Source organism: Panthera uncia, chromosome C2 (assembly GCF_023721935.1).
Source record: "Panthera uncia isolate 11264 chromosome C2, Puncia_PCG_1.0, whole genome shotgun sequence".
Taxonomy (NCBI): domain Eukaryota; kingdom Metazoa; phylum Chordata; class Mammalia; order Carnivora; family Felidae; genus Panthera; species Panthera uncia.
The window spans coordinates 67,985,177-68,009,530 of record NC_064810.1 but is presented as its reverse complement, the minus strand read 5'-3'; the positions used below and the strand labels follow the sequence as shown (position 1 = coordinate 68,009,530).

The 24,354-nt window shown below is 44.8% G+C and overlaps 1 long non-coding RNA gene across 1 annotated transcript in view; it reads left to right on the top strand.

Moving 5' to 3' along the window:
* LOC125921028 (uncharacterized) overlaps positions 1–24,354 on the top strand; it is a 100,031-nt gene that overhangs the window by 59,595 nt on the left and 16,082 nt on the right. The window contains exon 2 of the long non-coding RNA XR_007457282.1: positions 8,471–8,634. This is a non-coding gene — a long non-coding RNA (uncharacterized LOC125921028). The remainder of the gene's footprint in view (positions 1–8,470; positions 8,635–24,354) is intronic.

Genomic DNA, 24,354 nt, shown 5'->3' with positions numbered 1-24,354 from the left:
CTTTAACTTCAGATTATCAGCTGCATTAGCCCCTAACAAGAGAGCCTAACCTTTGAGACTTTGAAGCCAGGCATTAATTTCTCTCTAGCTATGCCAGTCCTAGATGGCATCTTCTTCCTATAGGAGGTTGTTTAACATATATTGAAAATCTCTTGTTTAGTGTAGCTGCCTTCATGAACTATCTTAGCTAGGTCTTCAGGATAACTTGTTGCAGCTTCCACGTCAGTATTTGCTGCTTCACCTTGCACTTTTTTGTTATGGAGATGGCTTCTTTCCTTAAACTTCATGAACCTACCTCTGCTAGCTTCCAACTTTTCCTCTGCAGCTTTCTCACCTCTCTTAGCCTTCATAGAGTTGAAGAGAGTTAGAGCTTTGCTCTGGATTAGGCTTTGGCTTAAGGGAATGTTATGGCTGGTTTGATCTTCCATCCAGACCACTCAAACTTTATTATCAGCAATAGGCTGTTTTGCTTTCTTATCATTCTTGTGTTTACTGGAGTAGCACATTTAATTTCCTTCAAGAACTTTTCCTTTGCATTCATGATTTGGCTAACTGCTTGGTACAAGAGGCCTAGCTTTTGGCCTGTCTCAGCTTTCAACATGCCTTCCTCATTAGGCTTAATCATTTCTAGCTTTGATTTAAAGTGAGAGACATATGACTCTTCCTTTTCACTTAGACACTTAGAGGCCAGAGGAGGGTTATTAACTGGCCTCATTTCAATATTACTGTGTCTCAGGGAATAGAGAGGCCTGAAGAGAGGGGAAAGAAACAGGAGAATGGCTGGTCAATGGAGTGGTCAGAATAGCCACAACATTTATCAGTTAAGTTTGCCATCTTGTATGGATGTGGTTTGTGGCACCCCTTATACAATTACAACATCAAAACTTATACAGTAGTAACATCAAAGATAACCATAGCAAATAATAATAAAAGTTTGAAGTATTGTGAGAATTACCAAATATGACACAGAGATGCAAGTAAGCAAATTCTGTTGGAAAAATGGTGTCCTCAGACTTGCTCAATGCAGGGTTGCTACAAACCTTCAACTGTGAAAAATACAGTATCTGTTAAGTGCAATAAAACAAAGCACAATAAAATTAGCAGCCACGTGTATGCTTGCAATGCATGTTTTATAATTATTGGGTATAAAATTCTACATATGTCTTTTTAGATCAAGCTTTGTTGTTCATGGTAACAAACTTGAGAGCTTTTATGCAAATAATTGTGGGATTGAATTGTGTAGAATTCTAATTCTGAGCTGTTGTATTTACATTACATTTACTGGACTCTTCCTAAAACCAATGCTGGGGATATCTTCTATGTTTTTATCTCATTCCTCTTATCATTTTGAAATGGTTCTCTTGTCTAATTACATTAAAGTCTATTTTGTCTGGCATTAATTTTGCTATTTCAGCTCTCTTATGGTTAGTTTTTGCCTGGCATATTTTCTCATTATTTCCATTCATTTCTTTCAACTTCTTTATATTCATCTTGTAAAAAGCCTATAATAGTTATGTGAGTGGGTGAGTGTATGTACCTTTTAACTGGTGAATTTGGTCCAGTTACATTTATTGTTATTTCTGGTACAATTCAAGTTGAAATGAAATAAGTGCACAGGAATGGAGAAATTGTTGATGGGTATGATGGGATACAATCTAACTCCACAGTGTAGTAGAAGATACCTAATAAATGTCAGCTTTCTTTTGCAGGTCCTTTCTCCAATCTCTGCCTAATGGGTATTTGGAGAATTTATGTTGATTTTTTTCTTGGTACTCTTTGAATGAAAATGCTGTGTCTTCTTCATGATATTCTTAGCCCCCCTAAACTCCAGCATCTTGACCATCTACGTGATACATAAAAGAACTGGGCTGATTGCAGGGGGTAAAGAGGGAGTGGGTGGAAAGGAAATTGTGGTAGGTGTTGATGACTCACTGAAAACATTTAAGTGGAAAGGAAGTCTAGAAATAGGTTGGTAGCTAGAAGGAGAGCAGTAGGTCTAATTGTGGGTCTTTTTCAAGAAAGGATGTCTGGAGGCAGAAAGAAAGGAACTGACAGAATGTGAATGGTTGAAGATATTAAGGGATCAAGGACTAATCTATCACTTAGTCTCTTTAGAACAAGTAGCAGGGGGAGAGAAATGTATAACAAGAAATGTTTTTACAGGGTGTACTATAAAAATATATATCTCTACTAAATTACTAGTGTAAAATGCATAAAGATAAGCAATATGATTTTTAAAATGTAGAGTCTCATACTCCTTTACCTGACTCTTAACAAACATTAATTAAAAAACGAACAAACATTTAGTTAAGACAACTAAATTTTTTTTTCCCTACTCTGTCTCAGCACTAAAAAGAACTTTCAATGTCATTGAATCCATTTTCCCACCTAAAGTAGAAGACTTTACAGCATTCCTGACAGCTCTCTGGGAAATTTGGAACACTTGTGGTTTTAAGAAATCCCACCACCTCAAATGGGAAGCATCTGCCTTTGTGCAGAGGTGTGATGATAACGAAGCTCTTTCTTTATTCAGTAGCGATCTGCCTAAATGTAACCATCTCTCTCTTGACCAACTATATGATGAATGTAATTCCATTACATGTTGAAGACTCTACCGTGTATCTGTCCCCTCATACTCATCTTGTAACAACACCTGAGACCTTTCTCATGAGAGGACTTCTGGATCACTCAAGAGGCTTCTACCTTTTTTAGCAGGTTATCTCAGTTTTTTGCATTCTGATTACAGCAGTTGATCAGAACCATTAGTGAAAACTGAATTCTGTCAGGTGCTTCCCACCCCCCCTCCCCATCTAATGAAGTGATTATGTAGTTTTCCTTCTTCAGTCAATTGATAAAATAAATTTATTTATTTTCAAATGTTGAACCAGCTGTACATTTCCATGGTAAACCCCACATTATAAGGATGTGTTCTCTCATACTACTGAATTTATTAGCATTTTGTTGAGGATTTTTGGCCTGTAGTTTTCTTTTCTTTTCTTTTTTTTTAAACGTTTATTTATTTTTGAGACAGAGAGAGACAGAGCATGAACGGGGGAGGGGCAGAGAGAGAGGGAGACACAGAATTGGAAGCAGGCTCCAGGCTCTGAGCTGTCAGCCCAGAGCCCGACGCGGGGCTCGAACTCACGGACTGAGATCGTGACCTGAGCTGAAGTCGGACGCTTAACCAAGTGAGCCACCCAGGTGCCCCTGTAGTTTTCTCTTCTTGTAATATCTTTGTCTAATTTTCATATCAAGTAATGTTGGCCTCATAAAATTTAATTCAGGTTATCTATTTCTTTTTAATTTTTTAAAATTTATTTATCCTTGAGAGAGAGAGAGAGAGGGAGAGCAAGAGTGCACACGTGAGCAGGGAAAGGGCAGAGAGAGAGGAAGAGAGAGAATCCCAAGCAGGCTCCACACTGTCAGCATGGAACCTGATGCAGGACTCAAACCCACAAACCGTGAGATCATGACCTGAGCTGAAATCAAGAGTTGGACACTTAACCGATTGAGACACCCAAGAACCCCACTATTTCTTTTTGGTTGATTTTTAGTTATTTGTTCCTTTCAAGGAATTTGTCTATTTAATCTAAGTTGTTGAATTTATGGGCATAGAATCATTCATAATGTTTATTTTCTTTTTAATGTCTGTAGGCTCTGTAGTAATATCCCCTCCTTCATTCCTGACAATTACAATTTTTCTTTCTTTTTTTTCCCCGGAAAACCTGGCTACAGGCTCAAATTTTATTGATATTTTCAAAAAATTTTTTTCTCAGGTTTTTAAAAAACTTTATTACTTTATTGTTTTCTTTTTAATTTCAATGATTTGTGCTTTTATATTTATTATTTCCTTCCTTCTGATCAGTTTGGATTTAAATTCCTCTTCTTTTCCTAGTTTTCTAAAGTGGAAGTTTGGATCATTGGTTTGAGGTTTTTCTCTTTTTCTAATATAAGTTTAATGCTATAAATTTCCTTGTACACTTAATCTGCTTTAGCTGCATCCCCCAAATTTTGGGACATTGTGTTTTCATATCATTCTATGTAAAATATTATCCAGTATCCCAGGACTTCGTCTTTTATCTATGGGTTATTTAGAAGTGTGTTGTTTAGTCTCCAGAAATTTACAGAATTTTCCAGGTATCTTTATGTTATTAACTTCTAGTTTGATTTTATTATGATTATAGAACATCTGTACATGATTTTACTTTTTAAAGATTGATTCAGGTTTGTTTGGTGGCCCAGAATATAGTCTATCTTGGCGAATGTTTTATGTGCACTTGAAAATAATATATATCTTGCCTTGTTGGGTGTAGTGTCAATTCAGTTAAGTTAGTTGATAGTGGTGTTCAGACCTTCTATAACCTTACTTATTTCTGTATACTTGTTTTATCAATTACTGATGGAGTACAAGATATCTTACTGATGGTGCTGAAGGAAAGAGAACAAAAAGTAATTATAAAGGAAATGTTATAACTCAAACTGGTAGAAGGATAGAGATTATATATATTATTTACTCTGTGTTCAATATTTGATTATAAGTGTTGAAAACTGACTCTGTTAAGTGTTCTCATCTTGTTCCTGTCTTTATCCTTTCATGTATTTTGTTAATTCCTATAGATAAAATGTGATTTATGGTTATTAGTCTTACAGATAAAAATGTTCCAAGTCCTCTCATTGCTTTGAGCTCTCTCCTGGGTTCCAACCTCCCCTCCGCTGTGTATTCTAGGATGCCTAACCCCCCTCCCCCCCCCAGTTGCTGGTATTGTCTGGTAGTGTTGCCATTGGACTTTAGTGACCTAGGAGTTTATAGGTCACATCCTTCTCACATAAAACAGAATATAAGTAGGACTTGTGGAGAGTTCTCCAAGCTGAGAATTTCAGGACAGTTTTCCTAGAGGCGGTTCACTAAGAAATCCACAAGAATCACATGATGGCCTTCGTCTTTGCAGGGAAGACACATGTGTCCCTGAGAGTGTTATATGTTTCCAGGCACTCAGAAGTCTTCTCAGTGGTTCTTAAAGTTTCTAATATGGAATAATCCCCAAAACATATTAAATGAAAAAAATCAAAGTATAGAATAATGTGTATAATATGCTATCATCTGTATTTAAGACAAAATGGGGATAAAAATAGATATGTATTTTTATAACATAGCCCAAGAAGATATTGATGACATGCCTGACTCTGAGGAAGGGAAGCTGGAGCTTGGTACCTAGGAGAAAGGGCAAGTAGAGGACCTTTCTCTCTATACCCTTTTGTGTCTTCTGAGTTTTGAACCATATAATTGCATTGGCTATTCAAAGAGGAAAACAAGTTAAAAAAAAATCCTTCTAGGATGGTTTATGAAACTTGATACTTAGATTGGCCCTGATAATTTACTCTTTTCCCTCATTTCTCCTTGCTTAAGTCTTCCTTCTTCATGCCCTCCATGTCTGATCATTTGCCTGCAAGAGACATGTTGCAACATGCTCCTCCTTCTCAGAGTGTACTAGAAACTACACAGGGATGAGGTAGTGTTACTTCTTGTGACTGATTGCCATTTTTAATCACAAACTTTCTAGACCAGAGGTTCTCAAACTTGAGCCTGCATCAGATTCATCTCGAGTGCTTGTTAAAACATTGGTTCCTGGGCCAGAGTTTCTGATTCACCAAGTCTGAGGTGTTTCTAACAAGTTCCCAGGTGATGCTAATTGGAGACCACTCTTTGAGAACCAGTGCTCTGGACTAAAATTGTTTCTTCTGTGATGTGTTGTCCAGTTTTGGTGCCCCAGCTGTGTCCTAAGAAATAAAAAAACAGGAGAGGTTTGTCCCTTTCCAAAGGCATATGTGTAGCTCACCACTGTCCATCTGTCTGTCTAGCCAACAGTGCCTGTCAGGCTCTATCCCCTTCATAAGCTGATATGCATGTCACCACTAGCAGGACTGACCCTATCAGAAGCCTGCATCCCCCTTCATCTGGGCTCGCCAGGGAGGACATTCGTACAGTCATTGCTGTCATCTCCCCATGAAGACTTAACTGATATTCTTGGAATCAGGAGTCATGCTAATTTCTGATTCACCTTCCAGTGCTTCTCAACAGAGGCACTATTAGCATTTTTGATGAGACAGTTCTTCATAATGAGAATTCTGTTTAATGTGGGATATTCAGCATCCTTGGCTCCCTTCCCTGTCCTTGGTTATCATGGTGATCTGTAATCCCACCACACATCCCAGTGCACCCCTCCTCCAGCCTTCCCCTCCCCACTGTCCCTGGAGAACAGGATGAGAGCAGCACAGCTTTCTTCTGAAAAACACTGTCTTGTATTAAGCCGTCAGTGAACCCCCTTATCAAACCACATTGCCTTAGCTCCCTGCAAAAATCCTGAGTCGTGTTTTAATATTTTCCTGGTTTTCATTAAATGTTGATATTAAAAAGTGACTGAATGGTGAATCCTTCTTTTGGAAAAATGTATGGGTGGAATTGTCTACCCATGATGTGCAGTCCCCTCTCTATAGAGAAATGCACTGGAGGGTCCCTGTTTCCTGCTGAAGTGGCTTTGCACCCTCACCTGCCAAGGAGAAAAATGTGACCCATTCTATTTCCCTTTTTTTTTTTTTTTTTTAACCATGAGTGTCAGGGAACTCTTTTGCACCTGTAATGCTTAATAGGGATGCAAAATTAGTGTAGAAAACCATTTTGCCTATATTATCAGCTTTTATACATTCTTAATTTTTAAACATTCAGTAGATTAATTTTGCATTTTCTTGTGGGTGACTTCAGAAGCAGACCTTGGTGCAGGTTGAGTTGTGAAGGATTATAGCCAAGGATTATAGTTGCCTAACTAGCTGGGCAGAAGAATCCTGTGGTGGAACATCCTGGCCTCACGTGGACACCAGCTAGGCTGTGGGTTTGAGACACAGGAGGAGCAGCAGGCAAGGGGGCTCTTCTTGCTGGCAGCACGTGAAAGTGTCGCTGGTGAGACTGAAATGCCAGGTGTGCTCAAGCTGGAAGTGAAGTAAGGGTCAAGGAACAGAGAGCCGCAGGTATCCCTGAGCCCTCACCAAGGTGGGAGAATCTTTGAGGTGAGTAGTGGCAGAGGGACCAAACTTGCCAGGTCAAGAGAAATTCTGCCAGGACTGACTGGGTTAGCCCATGAGAGCTGCAGAAACCATCACTTACAGGAACACCATCCTGATTTGGCTCCCACTTGATCCTGTGGCCAAACAGGATACAGATGGGGTACAGACGGGGCTGGGTACAGATGGGGCTGGCACTCTGGGGTCAGCCTTCTGCCGAAGCTCCGTGTCCGGGTGGAAAAGAGCATCTATCTGGGGGACCGTAGCAGGGCAGAGATTCCACCTCATCCCGCCCCTCCTCTGAGGGTCCAGTTCCTTCCAGTTCCTCTTCAAAGTATGCCTCAAAGTGTCAGGGGACCACCACGCCAAACTGGGGTGTCCACCCTCTAGATCTCCTGTGTGAGTTGGGTGTATAAGGCCTTTCCGTCCAGAAGTCTCTCGGTTGAAATTCCATCGTGAGAGCTTGATTCCCTTCGGGTTTACAAACTCTTCATTACAGATTAATACACCTTCTGGGAAGGCAGCAAATAATTTGCACATTTGAAAGAATGGATTTATTACTTTAAGTATTTGAGATGTGCTGCTGGAGGGAAACAAGCTTTTTTTTTTTTTTTTTTGAAGTTTATTTTTGAGAGAGAGATAGAGAGCACAAGCAGGGGGAGGGCCAGAGAGAAGGAGAGACAGAACCCCAAGCAGGCTCCGCACCATCAGTGCAGAGCCTGATGTAGGGCTTGAGCTCATGAACTGTGAGATCATGACGTGAGCTGAGATCAAGAGTCAGATGCTCAACTGACTGCACCACCCAGGCATCCCAAAACAGAAACTTCTAAAGGGAGGAGATGGGGTGAGGTTTAGGAACCCTTGCAGGCTAAGGGTGGGCCCCGTGGGCTGCTTTGGTGTGGGTTCTGGGGGAGCAGAGGTGTGGGCTGAGCTCTGAACAGTGAGGGGGAGTCACTGGTTTCTGAGAACAGTCCTCTCCCAGGTGTGAGTATTGTCTCCCTGTCCTGTGAGCTCCTCCTTACCCTGGCCTTGTCACCGAAGCCAGGCCCCTGATCGCCCACGTACCAGCTCTTTCCAGAGGGCCCAACAGCCACTACCTGCTCTGTGGCCTTCCTCCCTCACCCCTGCCAGGGCCTCTCCCCTGACCCTGTGACTTCACCCCAGCTCTGCCCTCCTCAGTTCTCCTGAATTCTGTCCTCTGTGGAGGAAGGAAGCACCCAGTTCTGGTTCTCCTTGTAACTATTTGTCCTGAACTTTCAACCCATAACCCCCCACACTTGGGAATAAAAGCACCTATTGTCCTTGGGACATTTCCACACAGCCTCTCTGAGTGATGTGCTCCTCCTCCCAGCTGCTCCTACTCCCTTGTGCACGTGTGTCCCTGACTTAGCTTGCCTTTCCTCCTTCCCACCAGGCACTGGCCAGGAGGCTTCCAGTGGGCTGCCCCTGCTGCCATCCGAAATACTTCAGGAGCTTCTTGGCTAAGGGCCCCACGAGCCCACAGGGAGGCAGATCTCCAGGACGTCTTGCCCTGTGCTCCCAGCCCAGTTGCCACAACAAACAGCAGAGGAGACGTTGGTGAGTGGGCAGGGTTCAGACTGTGCCATTGACCATTCCTCCCCAGCCTACCCTGAGGAGATGACAGAGAAGGGATCTGGGCAGCCAGGGCAGAATAGTGCCCGCAAGGTGAGATGACACCTGGTCAGGTGCCCAGACAGCTGGGGGTGAAGCCAGCATGCCTTACTGAGCATTATCTGTTGACCCTGGCTTAGCTGGTCAGAATTCTAGAACTGGTGGAGTTGGTGGGAACTGTCATTGAAGCCAGCCAGGAAACAAGATTCGGTATCTGCTGGGTGCCCTGGTTTCTGCTAGAAACTGTTATGCTGCCAAACTGGTGCTCCATCCTTCCAAATTGTCCACAGACTTCTTCCTCCTGCTACTCCAGGAAGGTGCTCTGGTTAACTGCATTTGGTTTCGATTTTCCCTTTGACTCTCTGGTTCCTTAGCAAGAAGCCATCATTGGGGGTGGAGCACAGCTCAAATTCTGTGTTAATTGTGGAACCCATCTGTTCCAGGTCCTGACCAAGAGCTCCCACCTGCCCTGCTTCACAGACGTGATCATTGTCACTCTGGTCAGTGGGAAATCCCGTTGAGAGTAGGTGTAGAGTGAGTCTGCTCAACAAAAATGGTGCCTTTGTGGGCAGCTATACAATGGTCAGTATTATCAATAATATTTCAAAAGTCTGGGTGATCTTTTGGGATATCATATGTGAAAGTTAGGGGTCGGGGTCCATTGCTTTCGTAGCTTTAACTGGTGAGGAAGATGGGTTTCCTTCTGCTACCCTCTTCCCTCTTCTTGGGGTCTTGTGATTACAGTACTTGAGGGGTCCTCAGCCAGTGTCAGCCTGGGAAGTGGTCTGTTGACTCTCACTGTGAAGGAGGCTGATGGGGTCCTAACCAATTCGGTGAAGCAAAGCAAGTGAGAAGGAGGAGGGGGAAAGAGCAATCCGTGAAAAGAAGCATAGCCTGTGATTTTATAACACTGATTATTTCCCCCAAGGTTCTAAGGCTGCTTTGAAGTGTGGTTCCATCACTGAAGTGGGAGAATAGCTTCTTTCTTAAAAATTATTTTTACTTTATTTTTAAAAGATTTTTATTTTTTAAATGTTTATTTACTTATTTTTGAGAGAGAGAGACACACACACAGAGCGAGAGCAAGCAGGGGACGGGCAGACAGAGAGAGAATCCCAAGCAGACTCCGTGCTGTCACTGCAGAGCCCAGTGTGGGGCTTGAACTCACAAATGGTGAGATCATGTCCTGAGCCAAAATCAAGAGTTGAACACTTAATCAACCGAGCCACCCAGGTGCTCCGACTTCAGCTCAGGTCACGATCTCATGGTTTGTGGGTTCCTGCGCCACGTCAGGCTCTGTGCTGACAACTCAAAGCCTGGAGCCTACTTCAGATTCTGTGTCTCCCTCTCTCTCTCTCTGCCCATCCCCCGTCATGCTCTCTCTCTCTCTCTCTCTCTCTCTCTCTCTCTCTGTCTCTCTCTCCCTCTCTAAAAAATAAACATTAAAAAGAGAGAGAGAGAGAGAGAGAGAATACTCTTAGGCTGCTTTAGCAGACAAAACTAAATACATGGGTTCTGTCCTTTTGTTAAAAAAAAAAAAGATCTTGTAATTTTAAAGCAATTTTTAAAAAGTGATTATGAGGTTGGACTCTAAAGTGGCTGATGAAGGGAGAAAGCAGTGTCTTACTACTGCCTGAAGGAAAGTACAGAATGTATGGCTGAGATGGGGGGCATTATTTTAGGATTCAGGGAAGGCTGGATCAAAGTGAGCACTGTGTATGCATGAGCATTGCTCCCTTGAGAGGCGAGCCCTGAGGCACTCTGACATTGTGAAGCAGCAGAAGCAGAAGATCAAAGGATGGAAAAATTAATGCAAGTCCTTTATTTTGAAGGCAGGTTTGCCTTGGCTAAAATCAGGATGAAGGTAGAGGCTCGGGTGCTGGGGAGAGGGCTGTGTAAGAAGCCCTTTCTGTGGAGTTACCCATTTTATGCTCAAGGCAGGGAAATTTGCAAAAGAAAAAGAGGACAAATTTTCATTGGAAAAGCTAGAGCAGATGGGACTGTGGAAATCATCCAGTACTCTTTTACCGGCACTGATGAGGAAAGGGGGCCCCTGAAGGAGAGCTGCAGCGACACACCTGGTTGGTGCAGAGTCAGGCTGGAACTTGGTGCTCTTCTCTGGAGTCCCTTCAAGTCTGAGCTGATGGGCTGCTCACAGATGATTCGGGCACCTTTAGCAAGATGCAAATGTTTTTTGACAGACTTCTCAGAAGGGCAAGTAACCTTTAGTTTCCTCTATACATTTTTTTCAGAAATGCCTGTGGAAAATCTCTTTTCTGAATTTCACACTCTTAATGAAGACATTCGTTCTGCTTTTGATAAAATAAACTTTGAACAATGAACTATGGTGCTATATTACATCAAAATGTATTTACCTAGGCTTCATTGTAATTCTTCTTTTATACTGAAAGCACATGTAATTTAGAGAGCTTTATGTTGCTTGATATATAACTTGTAATTAAATGTAGGGTTTGATCATATTTCTTTAAAAGTTGGGCATTAGGGTCTTGATTAATATTGTAACATCCCTTATACTATGGTTTCTATGAGAAAGTCAGCCTTCTTCCTAAGAAAAGAACGTAATCTATGTCAGTCTGGTTAACAATGATTTGATTAATGTATCAGACATACATTCATTCATTCATTCATTCATTCATCATATAGTCCTTGAGTGATGAAGCAGGCAAAGTGCTTGCTCTCGGGTAGTTTTCCTTCTAGTGAGAGAGGAAGACATTAATGTCTGTCGTTGATTTTAAAGTGCAGTGAAGAAAAGTAGTGCAGGGTAAGGGGATGGGAGGATTGGGACAGGGTTATTTTTCATAGGATCATCGAGTGGTCAGGGAGGGTCTCTTTGCTGAGGTGAGATGTCAGCAGAAGACAGAGTGAAGTGAGCGAGTGAGTCCTGAGATCTGGAGGAAGAACTCTATTCAAGGCAGAGAGACTGGCCACTGCTAAGGCCTTGAGGCAAGAGTGAACTTGATGTGGCCAGAGGAGCAGCAGGCAGGCCAGCCAGCTATAGAGTGGAGGGTGAGACCCAGTGTGATAGCAGGTGAGCTTGGAGCAATAGGCAGGGCCGGGTGAGGTAGGGCCTTACAGGCCGTGGTAGAAGTTTGGATTTTAGTCTGTAGGTAACGGGTGGTCATTGGAGCATGCTGAGTAGGGGAGTGACATGTCCAACTGCTGAATGGAGAACTGACTGGGGAAGCAGTGTGGAAACAGGGAGGCAGTTAGACCGCTGCAAGGGTCTAGGGTCATGATGCTGGTGGCTTGGATGGCTGGTGGCATGGGGTTGTTGACATGTGATCAGAATGGAGGCAGAACCAGAACAAAGGTAGGCAGGTGGATGATGGAGCCTTTGGTCTGGGTGGGAAGTGCTGCAGGAGGAGCACGTTTGACGGGAGAAAGTTGAGAGTTCTTGTTACATCTTGTTAGATAAACCAGTGGGGATGTGGAGTAGGCAATTGGATGTAAAATTTTGGAGATTGGCAGAGAGGTTAGAATGGGAGATGGGTTTGGCAATCTCTGGCCTCTCACCACATATAAAGCCATGGGACTGGAGTTGATCCCCCGGGGGGTGAGCAGGCCATCACTTAGAGACCAGGAAGAGAGGGGAGGGTAGGAGGAAAGAGAGGAGAGTGCAACACCCCATCCAGAGAGAAGAGTGTCTCTCCAGATGGACGAGGTGACTGTGCCAGTGCAGTCGAAAGCATTAAATATATTACCAGCCTGAGAATAGTGTCCTCTAGATGATTGCCTGGGTTTTTATGTGCTTGTGGGCCTTGTCTCCCCCATTAGACTGGGAACTCACCAAAGTCAGGGATTATTTCACTGTTCTCCTGCTTGCACTTGGAGCCACTTAAAGCTATGGCTAAACCACCTACTGAGTGGACACTTACTTGTAGAAGCTGCTTAGAGAGTCATCCATCAACGGGACTGTGGGAACAGTGTTGATGAGGAAGGGGCAGAACGAGTCCTGCTCTTGGCAAAGAGGCCAGTGATATCCCAATTCTGAGTAGAAGGAGTTGGGTGGCAAAGAAGACAGATGGGAAGAGCAGGAAGGAAGCAGGACTGTCAGATTCCTGATTTGGGGAGTGATCAGCCCCTTAAATGTAGTCATATAGCTCCCTCATGAGGAAGGGGGCCCTGAAAAGTCAGGAACTCTTTGAATGGCTGTTGATTGATGCAGCAGTTGGATTCTTTACCTCTGTCTCTGCAAAATAGGTGCATCTATCTATCTATCTATCTATCTATCTATCTATCTATCTTTCTGTGGCTTAAGAAGGATGGAGGAGCCCGTAATGACTTCCCTTGGAGGTACCTGATTCAGAACCAGCAGTTCGGGTCCTGACAAAGAGCAGAGTCCCAATGGGACCTGAGTCTGGACAGGAGTTCTGTGGTGGTGCTCGGGGGCTGTCATGGCCTCTTCTGTTGACTGAGTTCCATCGATCTGTATCTGTGGGGAGTAACTGGGCCTGAAAGTCTGGCCATCTCTGACTGGGGGTAGTGTCTGGGGTAGACCAGCCTCAAAGATCCCTAAGGGCTGGGCACACTAGGAGTTAATGTGTATAAGGAGAGAGATGAGTTTCCCGGCCATCAGGAGTCTGGGATAATAACTGGATTCTGTCTTGTTTCTTGTTTCTTACATAGACATAATGAAACCAGAGGACTCATAGGATCATAGGAAAGCATAGGAATAGTTTCCGCTGGGACACCGTGAGAGCTTTGAAGAGATGGGAGGCCATCTTGATGAGACAGGACCAGAAGTTGAGAGTCCTCGACAGCATAAAGGAGACCCTGCTTGTGGAATGAGGGAAAATCCTTGGCCCTCCAGAGTTTAAGCTGGTAATAAGCCTACAAGCCAAGGGTCCATCCCCTGGAGTTACCCTGGGAACCTAATAACTAAATTTTTCCAGGCGATCCTGATCATGGGGCTTGATAAAGCCCAAGCCTGCTGCTAAAACTACGTTAAGATAAAAGCTCTTTTTATTAATTTGATACCCATTAAAACCATCACAGATTAATTAATTTTCAAAAGAAAGAAAACTATGCCACAATTCTGCAAGTAACTTATGTCCAGATGTTGACATCTTGGGACAGCCTGTCATGCTTAAAAATATTGTAAGAAATCTTTAGACAGTAAAACCTAAAAATAAAACCCCCCAAATTAAAAAGAAGAATAAGGGAAAAGCATTGTAGTTCAAGAGATTTATTGGTTTATTTATTTTTGAAAAGAATATAAAGTTAACAACTTAATACCAGATTCCAAGACCTAGGTATCCCCACTTTTGTAGTGGGGAGGGAAGGTAATTATAAAATGCAAGAAAGCACCCAAGGGAGAAAACTATAAAAGTCACTGGAGGCTTAGCTGACTAGCCAGTGGTTTCTACAAGCTAGAGTTAGTGAAGCGCATGAACCCTTGATGTGAACAAGTGGTGCAGGGGGCACGGGGAAGAGATCGTGTTTGATTAATTCATGGTGCCTGAGGAAGATTTGGAACCACTGACAACTTCCATATCTACCAGCCTCCCATTAAGCCACCTGGGGTGAATTGAAATTGTAGTGGATGAGTTGAAATTGTATTCATAACATTATCCCTGACTGTGTTCTTTTCTCAGTGCCTGGGGTGAGTCTGGAGCACATTCATAGCAGTATTTCCGCCTTGTTGCCCCATTCATACAGCTGCCTGCTCAGATCTCAGCTTGCTCTGGGTTGCAGCTAGAGCGGTTCTGGGCCAGATTTCCAGGACGACATCCGCGGTGTTCTTACCTCTTCTTCTGAACTAGCCAGCTCGCGTCCCGCTGACCTCCAGCCGTGCCATATCCCTCGGGTCAGGCATCCCCCACCTTTTGTGGGGTGATATGGTTGTTATGGAGAGGCCCACCTAGTGCTCTCAGTGGAGGGTGAGGAGAGAGTGACAAGCATCCTGGGATGGTGGCAGGACTTGCGGTTTCCTTGTCCACAAATGGAATGCAGGTAGAAGCTTGTCCAAAAGTTTATACAACACAAGCCCAGGGTCTGATACTACGGGCGAGCATCTGGATTTAGGAGGGCCTGCTTGGTCAGGTGGGAGAAGTGAGTGACATGGGAGGAGAAACCGTGGTCTGTGCATTCCAGACATGGGAACTCAAAAGGGAGGTCTTCCCGCTCAACAGATGTTTCCCCTCTTTCAAACCAAAGCCTTGGAAGGACCTCAAATGAAGGGAACTTTAGATGAAAATCAAGAAGATGAAAATCAATAAAAATAGATAAGGAAAAAGCAATAAAAATATTTTTCACTTACAATTTTTTTTTGAAGCAACTAAACATGGACAGAATGTGATGGGGTTGATGAGAGTCTAAGATAAAGACTATAGGGAGAGTGTGTTTTGCTACCTTTTCTTTAGGTTATGGTTAATAACCATGGAGGGTCTGAGATTTCACCTGTGTGCAAGCTAATGAGTTAGCTATGGTGTCATGGGACCTGTGGGTTAGGCATAAATGACTTTTTGATTCACAATGGTAACAGTGGCCTGGGTACCACCATTTTCTCACACTGGATCTTTGAGCTTCAGTCCCAACAGGGTGATGCAGAGGGCCACGTGGCACCTGTGCACATGGGAGAGAGAAATCTTGAGCTCAGGGAACTCAAATCTTGTATAATGGACAGTAAGTGTACATGTGCTTTGCTCCAAAGGCGTACACGATCTCGCTTGTTTACGACATAGGTATTCTTGAAAAGATAGTCTGGAACAAGGTCACTCCATGCTTCTACTTGGAAGATGTGCAGAACTGAGAAAGAACCATGGAGAATGGCTCCCACATGCTGCATCGATAGGAAAGGAAGCTGGTGTTACCACCTCCTTGTTACTCACCAGGCAGTGAGCAGGAGACCTCATTCTTTACCTCATCAGAGCTCAGAGGTGGTACTGTTGTTATATCAGTAAGGAGCTGGTGAGTAATGGGACTGAGACATCCAGCTGCAGGACTTATGTAGGTATTACATACTTCTTATATGCGAAGCATCGTGTTAAAAAATAGCTAGAGCTTAGTCAGATGTTTATTGGCTCACAGTTCTAAGGGCTGTCCATGCATTGTGTAATTCTCATAACTAAGATTATCAGGTGCTGCTGAGGAAACTGTGGGGGACACTGAGGCACAGTGAGTTGATGGGGCTAGGATTCAAACCTGCATGTTTAACCACTCTACTCCTCTGTTCTTTCTTCAGCCCTCAGGGTCACACAGGGAAGGTCATGGTGAAACTAGCATATGCACTGAGGATGTGGAAGGGTTTGGAAACCATGCCGCGTAGGAATAGTGGAAGGGCCGAGGGTGTTTCGTCTACAGAAGGATAAAGGATAAATGGTGACTGTCTTCAAATATTTGTAGGCATGTCTTGTAGCAGAGTAGAGTTTACTCTTCATGACCCCGGGGAGCAGAATGGGGTCCAGTTAGGAGGCATATCATCCCTCAGCCTGCAATGGAATAGGCTGCTTGTGAGTGTGGGAACTTCTCGAAGGATTTTCTGGGAGATTGCCTTTTGGGATGCCGTGGGTGGGATCTGTCAATGGCCCCTCAGTAAGCACCTCTGTTTCTATTCTCTACAGGAGCTAGGTGATGGAGGAGGAGGTTTCTAGTGAGATATTCTAGACCTTTCCTAAGAGAGCAGGCCCAGCTGAACACAGTGACCCAAACTCCCTCCCCTGCCATCCCTTTCTGTCCCCTTTCTAAGAATTCTCTACTGTCAGGCATGCCCAGAGGGAGTTCCTGCATGGATGTGGCTGTGTCCTAAATGGGGACGCCAGCCCACCGTAAGGGGCTGGAGAAGTCCATCTCAGCTGTAGGCCTGCTTTGTCTCATGAAAGGACCCACCAGGATCTTGGCTCAGTCCTGCCTCTAACTCTGATGGGTTTGGTTCCATCCCTCTCTGAGCCTGTAATCACCAGCCTCCTGGCTTGACCAGGCTCTAGCAAGTAGCCTCACACACACCAGACCCACTGTTGCCCAGTTTGGGACAGAACAGGATTCCTATACTGTATCTGTGGTTCTGTGATTCACCTTTTCTTTGTCAACAGCCCATGCTTTAAAAAGCAAGTGGGAACAAGTGGTTGGATCCAGTACTCCTCTGTAAGGACCTGGCTGTGACCCAGTGGTCACTCTCTGGTCTTGGGCAGCTCCGGTCCTGAGCGGAGCAGGTCTGGTTCAAGTGCAGGTCCAGGGAGGAACTTGGGGAGATGGTGAGGAATGAATGGTGGCAACTGCTTTAATGGCATCTGTTGCACTCAGCCAGAAATGTCTTCTTTTGGAAGCTAAAGACTCCCTCAATATGGTCTCAATTAGCCTGTGCATATCTTTAAAATAATTACATTTTCATCAAAGGGTTTTTGAGAGTGATGTTTAGCCCAGTGTAAAGGGCATGATCAGGATTTGATCCTGAAATAATGTCTCTGCTATCCCAGATGTCAGGAGTAACTAAAAATATACTCATAACTCAGAGGAATTCTTGGTTTATTGGACCCATCTCCTCTTCCTCTTAACCTCCCTCCAGAAAGTGAGAGGGTGATGAAGTGAGCCAAAATTCTTTAATTATCCAGTCTGCTGACATTATTTTATCTGCATCACTGATATTAAATTTGTACAGCATTCCATTTCAGTCACAGAGCTAGGAGCAGCCTCTGCAAACGCGGGCCTTTGTCCTTCTGCTGGTTGTGGCCAATGTTCTGCTTTCCAGTCCACCCCACCCTCCCTCAGACTTCTTAAATTCCAGAGCTTTCTGTGGCACCGGAAATTATCTGTCTGTGGAATGTCCATACTTCAGGAAAGTCCCTGAACTGTGTATCCCAATTCTGCTTCCCCCAACTCATCTTGGCCATTTGTGGTTAGGTTTTGGCATGCGCCTATCATTGGAGAAAGCTGGGTTTGGCGGGAGCATTTCATCGTGTTTCTATTATTGACATCAACGCAATTTCATCGCTTCCTATCATTGACATCCATGGAGAAGGAAGGGAAAGTGTGGCTCGTTTTTTTTTTTTTCTTCTTCTTCTTCCTTCATGTACAAATTTAATTTTCCCTGTTATATCCTTAACTTCTCTGGCCAGTCAGATGCATCTTTGGTTTCAGTTTGGTTCTCTGGGCTGTGACCTTTCCATCTGACTTCATGGTAACACACTCAGCTGGTTTACTTAGCACCTGGTTGATGCTACTCTTACTGCTACAACCAGGTCACATTTATTGAGGGCTGCTGGATGCCAAGCACTCGCTGAGGGCTCCAGTCCTCACAGCCTCTTGAGGCAAGTACTATTACCATCCTCTCCATTGTACAAGTGAGGACACAGAGATTCAAGAATTGGCTGAAGATCCTGCAGCAGGGCTAGGGTTGGAAGCCAGGCAGCTGGCTGACTTCACCGCCCCTCCCCCGCACCCCGCCCCACTAACTGCCTCCAGGCCCTCCGCTGTGCACGAAACCAGTGTCCCCACTAACCCTCCAGGAAGTGTTCCTGTCTTTCTAAAACCCTGTCCTCAGCAAATGTTTAATGAGAACTGAGTGTGCGGGCCACTCTGCCATGGAGATGCAAAGATCTACGGACGTGATTCCCACCCTCCCCCCACAACCTCTCAGGCACTGTGGCCAGACAGAGCCTGAGCTCTGCTAAGCAGGGGCCATATTTTCTGTCAGCTTATCCCTGGTGCCGCCATCAGCAGAAATGCCTGGTAGCACTTACCTGGGCCCACACTGCTTGTGGTGAGCCCTCACAGACATTTCCCTGACCAGAGCCAGCATTGTGGCTGGACCAGACCTTGTGGTCCTTATTACAAGATAAGACCTTAGCAACAAGCATCAGGGAACTTGGAAAAGACAGGGGTTATTACTTATGTATGAGTCCTAGAGGGTACATGGCATGCCTGGGGCCACACAGCGAGGTCATGGGGAGAGAGCGAGAGCTGTCTTGGGGTTCTGCTTTTCTGGGGCCAAAGGTGGGGGCCTAGGGTCTCCCAGGATCACTCTTTATTGACAAATTTAAAACCTAAGAGTGGGAATTAAAGTGTGGGAAGGGAAAGGTCAAAGGACCAGTGGTTTAAGTCAACCACAGCTCTCTAAAAAGCGAACTTGGAGGGTGGGGCGACTTGGCTCTTCATCTAGCATGTAGCTGGCGGTGTGCTTGTTTGAGATGGATGTCTTTGAAGTGGATGCCTCAGTAACCAAAAGCTTAACGTCAGGACCTTACATTACAGTCAGAAAAGCTGTCGGGTGCTTTTGCCAACGGTGCCTTTGTGGCATTCACTGCTGTTTCCAGGGTCGGTTAAGTATCTGACTTCTGCTCAGGTCATGATCTCTTGGTCTGTGAGTTTGAGCCCCACGTCAGGCTCTGCACTAGCAGCTCAGAGCCTGGAGCCTGCTTCAGATTTTGTGTCTCCCTCTCTCTCTGCCCCTCCCCCACTTATGCTCTGTGTCTGTCTCTCTCTGTCAAAAATAAGTAAACATTTAAAAAAGTAATGAACAAACTACCAATTAAACAAAGCTGTGGACATTTTTACAAATGAATGAGAGAATATTTTAATTACCAAAAAGGTAATTAGATTGAAGGATGGCCTGTTAAACTATATACATTGAGTGTATGCAAAACCATGCACCATCCTTGTTTTCATATTTTCACAGATTCGTGGGAACTTGGTCCTGGATAGGTGCCTGTGACCCCATGTTATAGATCCTGCTAGATCTAGGCCTCAGAGCAGTGGGACTTTGAGATTAGAGTAGGACTCAGCTGCATGGAAAAGACTGCCCATGCCATTCCAGAACTACCTGTACTGGCAACATTGTATAGGAGAGGGCGGAAGGCCTTTAGGTTTTGCTTGATAACAACAGTGGTCTTGAACTTCATGACTCCTTCCAGTTGGATCCTTTCCCGTCTTGCTCAACACTTGCCTCACTTCCCAAGCCTTGCCTAACTTGGTTGGATATCTAAGCGCACATCCCTCCAAACTGTGCAGGAATCCCTAGACCTGGCCCTTGCTTAAGGCCTGGCACTAGATCAAGGAGCTCAAGCTCAAACTGGAGCTGAAGAAGGAGAGAAAAATATTTAGGGGGCCATGAGCCAGCCCAGGTAGTAGGCTGACATGAATCAAGAGGACCCAGATGCAAAAGCCATAAAAATTTCATGCACTTTGACTCGGTAATTGAAATTCTTAAAATATATCTTGGGGAAATAATCTAGACTGAAGGAAAAGTTATATGCATGAAACTGTGACTTGTGAGGTCATCTGTTTTTAGTGAAATTGGAAGCAACCTAAATGGTAAATAACAGGGGCACGACTGAGTAAATTATGGTTCATCCACTTGGCAGAATATTGCAAAGTCATTAAAAATGAGACTTATAAAGAGTGTTCCATAACCAGGAAAAAGTTTGTGGCTTAGCCTGAAGAAAAGTATGAAAATGAAGGCATTGATACTATATAAATATAATTAAAAAAAATTTTTTTAAGGTTTATTCATTTCTCAGAGACAGACAGAGTGTGAGTGGGGGAGGGGCAGAGAGAGAGAGAGAGAGAGAGAGAGAGAGAGAGAGAGAGAGAATCTGAAACAGGCTTCAGGCTCCAAGCTGTCAGCACAAATCCTGATGCGGGGCTTGAACTCATGGGCCATGAGATCATGACCTGAGCCGAAGTCGGACGCTTAACTGACTGAGCCACCCAGGTGCCCCTATATGAATATAATTTTGATTTGAAAGGCACATATATAGAAAAAAAACCAGGAGAAATGTACATAAAAAATAGTATTTGCGTCAGGAAAAAAGTCATCTGTATAACCCTTTCCACAACTAGACTTTAGCAGATACTGTTTATGAACAATGACAAAAGAGTCTGGAAGAGGGGGACTGGAGTGAGTTCAAAGTTCATGCAGGGAGTCAGCAATCAAGACACTGTCTAGAAGAGGGGGAAGGACACATATGAGAACATGTTCAAATATAACCCAGTGTGTGAAATAACATAACCGTTTCCTGAACTGAAGGCAGGTGAAGCATGAATAGGGTGAATGTGGCCAAGGAAGACGTCTGTGAAGTCACGTCTCACATGTAGACTAGGAAGACTGTGGAAGGATGGGAGTGGCCACACATTCATCCTGGTTCCCCTAGACAGTCCCGGCAAAAGGATTAATAGGATCCCTTTTCATTGTCAAAAGAGTCCTGGTTTGGATAATCTGTCACATGGTCACCTTAGATGTTGAAAAGGAAGGAGAAGGCCACTCTAGGTTGATGATAATTGTTCTGCTGGTCACCTCAAGCACTTAAGAGTGAATGGATTAAGATTCCCTGATGCTGAAGTGGGCCCAGCCTGATGGAGAGGTGGCCCAGGTGTAACATTTGAATACTGCCCCACTTCCTGTTTAGTTGAAGGCTAATCAGGGTGGTTATTCCCAAGCTTCCCCACCTGTAGCTGGAATTTGTATTTCCCTCTGGCCAGGAACTCCTCTCTCCTTGATTCCTTCTTCACCCATCCCACAGATCTGGTGCATGACTATTAAAATTTTCAGTGAGCAGAAGCAGTACAAGTAGATAATTTGCCAGCCGAGCCTTCCCCTGTTTGTGTACCTGGGAGCATTTCTCCTCAGAGAAGTTCTTGAGTTTTAATAGAAAAGCTCATGTATGGCTAGTGCAGAAATAAGTTCAAATGGCAGAAGATGATAACTTTAAGCAGATCGGGGCTTGGCCTGGGGTGGGCTCTGTTTACCTCTTGGTGTCTACCCTCTGTTCTGTTGCCTCTGTCAAGGCAGGCTTATGGGGAAGCCCGTTGCTGTGCAGAGCACCAAGCTGACCAGCTGCGATTCAGCCTGGAAGCCAAGCCTAGGTTTGGATTGCAGGAAAAATGGGGTTGGGTTGTGGAGGAGGCCTCCTCCCCTGTGCCCACAGGAGAACTAGTGTGACCCTGAGTGCCCCAAGATGCCTGCCTGCAACAGAAGAGGCAAAGGACCTTCTTTAGGCAGCATCTCTTACAGACAGTCTCAGCCCAGAGGTGTTCCAGACCACAGAGGAGCCAGACAGATGCCCTCACTTTGTACATGAACAAACAGATAAATGCTTTGGGGATTGCCTAAGTGAAGAAATAGCTGGGCCTTTTGTGAATCTTTTGTCCTGCTGTTTGGTTGAGGAATACAAGTGGTGAGTGTGGGGACAAGCTCCCTTTGACTGTTTTTGGACTTAAGCCCGAAGTTACCTTTTAGCACATGAATACTATTTTAACTCTCCGGTTAAGACATAAGGGGAAAGAAAAACATGGCCTCACTTGAGAGAGAGAGGTTTGCTTTGGAGGCCAGGATATATATACTTGACAGGAACCTTCCGAGGTCAGCTAAGAGAGGACCCCTGAGCAAGCAGGTGTTCATGCTAAATCCCAGCTTCCTGGAGTGGCCTGGTGGGAGAACCTGACCTTTCCATGGGGGAGAAAGTACCATTATGAAGACTTAAACTGAAACCGGTGTAAACAAGACGGCGCTGATCTTTCTCTCGTTTCATTTTATCTATGCCACAGGGAGCAGATCCCATTAAAAGGAAAGTCCGATTTTTCACTTGGGCCCAGAAACCAAGAGGGACAAGCCATTAGAGAGGTAGCACCCAGCCCTGACTGATAGCTGTGAGGCAGAGCAAAGTTGATGGCAAGGGTTCTTGAGTATCTCATGTCTTGAATCTCCCCACATCAGGTCCTGGGCTCTGGGAAGTCCTAGGGACTGCTTTCTCCAAGAAAAGTGACACGGCACACTGGGTAATGCTGAAACACCAGGCTAAGAGCAAAAACTGATTCTCTGCATTACACGTTAATGGTAAGAGCTCCAGATGACAGCAGTTTGTTAAATGTTCTATAACTATGAGAAATGGAGGTTAGTAATAAGTGCACTCGTAACTGAGTGGCTATATTTGGTATGGATAAGCACGCAGGAAGCTCTGTTTTGGGCCTAATCAGCCATGGCTGGAGAGGCCTAGCTGGTTGGTGGCTGTGCCCACTGGATAGAAGCTTACCTGAGGTCCTTAGAAGAAAATGCTCTAACAACTAGAATGGGTGTTTGCAGGGAGGCAGAGAGCATACTTCTCTTCAGAGTCCTGTGCCAATCTTGTTCCTGTGGGGCAGAGAACATTTAACACCCAGCAGATGTTGGGGCCATGTTCCCCTCTAGGCTGATGCTGAGAAACTGCTGCTTTTGTGTTGGCGGAGTGTCCCACACAGGGTGTAGATTGTTGGGTCCAGGAGTGGAAAGCCATGAAGGGTTTTAGGGCCTGTGAACAGGCCATTGCCTCACTAGCTATTTTGTTTCCAACCCCACTTTCCTAGTCCCTGTGGTTCTATTGTCTTTTGCTAATCTGGCCTCTTCAATAGGATTCCAGACCTTATGTCCTCGAGGTCCCCCAGCTAATACTTGGTGGTGGCCTGTTGATCTTCCTGTTGCCTTGCACTTCCTTCCCTGGTAGCTGATGTGGGGAAGGGCTTTCCCCCTGCATGTGAGTGTCCCTGTTCCTGAGAGAGGGTTGGCAGAGAGAGATGCTCTCTCCTCCCCACTGAGAGACAGTTGAGCTGACACCTCTGAGCAGAGGTTCCTCTCTCCGGAAGGTCAGTTACAGTTTGCTATGTTCCTGCTGACACACTGCCAGTGCAAACCTGAGATTGGGGTTCAGAGAGGCCCAGGCCTGGCAAACACCAGTGCCAGACCCAAGGATGCCCCATCCACCTGTGTTGCTCAGACTACAGATTGAACTCTTCACCCAGAACTCTCCACCTCGATGGGGAAGGAAAGGCAGGGCAGGGGTGGGGAGGACAGCCAGGGTGTGAGGGAGGGAGATCATGGGAGCAAATGGAGGCCACTGGCAGTGAGTCAGAAGGAAGGCGTGTGTTCTCACTCTTCCCGCAGTGTTTATGTCACCATATTGGGAGGATGTAGTGTCTAACACGCTGTGTTGAACCTCTCATCTTATTTATGCTTGTGGTGGTCATTACAGGTGCTCAGAAACACACAGCGGTGTGTATGTGGACAGGCTATGTGCATTTTAACCCTTAAGTGGGGGTTCTTCTCTGTTGGGAGCACAAACTTGATGAACCTGGCTTGGTTGGCCCAGATGATCAACATGTGGCCCTGATAACATAAATGTTCTAAGTAGTCAAGAGGGAGTTGATTGTGTCAGTGTGTCTTTGTCCAGCCATGGAACAGGCTTTATAAGACAAACATCCGGGGCCTAAGAAGTTGGGATCTGGAAGAAGATTCTTATAGATGTGAACCACAGGAATGAATGAACTTCTGGAATTTCCTTGCTGAGAAGGGTGTGCATGCTTGTGGCTGTGGCTTTTGGCTACTGTATATACGTTCTGCTTCCTGGTGCACAAGACTTACCTAATTACTAGCAGACTAGCTCATCACTTCAGAACCAGAAGTGACTAGCTACTGTCACACAAGTTCCCTTAACACGCTCATCCAGGTCCCTGAGGAATAGTTAAGGGTAGCTTGTCTGAGCTGCTGTCCGCAGACCAAAGTATGTGAGGGCCCCACAGGTGCTTGGCTCACAAGAGGCAGACAAGGTGTGAACATCATATTATAAATTATGTTCATCTGTATATACAGATAATACACATCCAGGAGAAATGTTAGAGGTCTTCTAACCCCAGAGAGGTTAGGACACTTTTCCAGGAGCCACTGTTAGCAGGTCCTGTCCC